General features: G+C 56.8%; 1 pseudogene; it reads left to right on the top strand.

Annotated features, from left to right (window-relative positions):
* The window catches only part of LOC120907565, a 9,038-nt pseudogene that overhangs the window by 4,613 nt on the left and 1,925 nt on the right, over nt 1-2,500 (top strand).

The following is a 2,500-nucleotide window of genomic DNA, read 5'->3' as shown; positions in this document are numbered from 1 at the left end:
GTGTGTGACGAAACCCCAAGTGACCACAATACTATCAAGTTTGTGGTCGGCAGGGTTCGAGACAGCGCGCCAACAACGAGGTACACGCAGCAGCGAATGGGGGAAGGTGGTCCACAAGATTCTTCGACAAGGATTTGTTCGTTGAAATCTTGAGGACCAGGACATTTTGGGCATGTTGCTACGCCAGAGGAGCTTACCCAGGCCATCACGGTGGCCTGTGATGGCACCATGCCTAGGCAACCCCCAAGGCGACAGGGCCGGCGGCCAGTTTATTGGTGGACGTCCGAGATTGATCGGTTGCGCAGCCATTATCACGGAATGAAACGGCGGTTCAACCGGGCCCGGACCGAGGAGCAGCGCGAGGAAAGGCGTCAAATGAAGTCGGACGCACGCGCTGCCCTGGAACGGGCCATCAAGCTCAGCAAAGACCAACACAAGCAGGATCTGCCGGAACAATTGGAACCGCACGGCTTTGGCCCTGCTTACCAAATCCGCAAGCAGCAGTGGGAAGGAGCTCGGGTTCCGATGGAACGGGATGCCAACAAGCTCCAGTTCATCGTGAATGAGCTCTTTCCCGATCGTCCCCGATGGAGTGGCCCGAGACGGAAGTAGGTGAGGATCCACAGGATCCGGTCTCGGAGGAGGAGTTGGCGGAAGAGTTGAAGGAAATTGCCCGCTCACTCAACCCCAAGAAAGCTCCGGGGACGACAATATTCCAAATATGGCTGCAGCTGCGGCAATTCTGGCTTTTCCGGAAGTTTTGCCAAAAGCTACAAGCAGCTACTGGAGGCAGGCACTTTTCCCGACGCATGGAAGCGGCAACAACTGGTGCTGCTTACCAAGTCAGGAAAACCACCTAGAGCCCTCGTCATACCGGCCAATTTGTTTGCTGAGTGAGCTGGGGAAAATTTTAGAGCGGTTGATTCAGCGGAGGCTGACAACCCATCTGGAGTCGACCGGGGACTTTCGGACGCCCAGTACGGTTTCCGTAAAGGGCGTTCAACCGTTGATGCCATCACTCGGGTGATGGACAATGGTAAAGTCGCTCTAGACAAAAAGCGAAAGGGGATCGTCTCTGTGCGGTGGTAACGGTGGACGTCCGGAATGCCTTTAACTCGGCAAACTGGACAGCGATCGGCCAAGCTCTGCAGCGTAAAAACACTCCGCCTTATTTGCAGGCGTTGCTGCGGAACTATTTCATTGGCCGAACGCTCCACTACGATACGGATGAAGGAATAGTGTCGAGGACTGTATCTGCTGGCGTTCCTCAGGGTTCGGTTCTAGGACCAACACTTTGGAACGTCATGTACGACGACCTACTCCGCTTGCCGCTCGAAGGACTACGAGCGGACATCATCGGGTTCGCTGACGACGTGGCCTTCACATTTTTGGGAAGGACCACGGAACAGGTCAGCGCATTAGCAACGGCTAACCTGGAGAGGATCGAGCGGTGGCTGCAAGGAGTCGGTTTGGAACTTGCCCACCAAAGACCGGGTTCATGATCTTTTGTACCCATCATGTCCCGCAGCTCGCAGAGCTTCAAGCGGGCGGTCACTCGATCCAATCCACGGAAACGCTGAAGTACCTGGGAGTGGACCTCTGCCGCAAACAGCACCACAGCCGGCATCTGGAGAGGGTGGTCAATAAGGCTTCACGGATTACGAATGCCTTGACCTGCCTGATGCCGAATAAGCGTGGTCCTAAGAGCCGCAGTAGGAGACAGCTCGTAAACGTCGGCAACAGTATCATCCGATACGGAGTTGCCACCTGGGGCGATGGGTGCTCGACAAGGAGACCCATCGCAAATCGGTCCAAAGGGCGCATCGACCGGGGCTCTCCGAGTCGCCAGCGCCTTTCAGACCGTTTCTTATGATGCCACTTGCGTTGTTGCCAACACCACCCCGTTAGTCCTCCTCATGCAGGAGGATATCCGCTGCCACGACGAAAAGGTAGCGAGTGGTGGAGTTCAATCGGACATACGAAAGCGGCAACGGGAGGAGACGATGAGGCGCTGGCAGGACCAGTGGACAACGGGTGCAGGGCAACCAGGAGCACCAGGACTGAAGACGAGGAGGCTGATTCCAGACATTAATCTCTGGGTCAGCCGCAAGCATGGGGAAGTTGACTTTTCCTCACCCAGCTCCTCACGGGGCACGGATTCTTGCGCTCCTATTTCGTCGAGAAAGGCATCCTGGAGGGCTCGCCCAACTGCCCTGAATGTGGTGACGCCGTGGAAGACGTTGAACACGTGCTGTTCCACTGTCCACGGTTCGATCGGATCCGGAATGAGATGCAGCAGCGATGCCATTCCCGAGTAACAATGGATAACATCGTCTCGGAAATGTGCACCCGCAGCGAAACGTGGGAGGCCGTCCGCGCCGCCGCCAGGACAATCTTCTCCACTCTCCAAGCGAGATGGGATGTTGAGCGTCCACCAACGGCAAGGCGACGCAGGCGGGCCAGACGGCGGGCGAGGGACGCAAATGGTGGTCCCTCAGGC

This window comes from Anopheles arabiensis (genome assembly GCF_016920715.1).
Source record: "Anopheles arabiensis isolate DONGOLA chromosome X unlocalized genomic scaffold, AaraD3 X_pericentromeric_contig0010, whole genome shotgun sequence".
In the NCBI taxonomy this organism is placed as follows: Eukaryota; Metazoa; Arthropoda; class Insecta; order Diptera; family Culicidae; genus Anopheles; species Anopheles arabiensis.
This window is presented reverse-complemented; position numbering and strand designations above follow the sequence as displayed.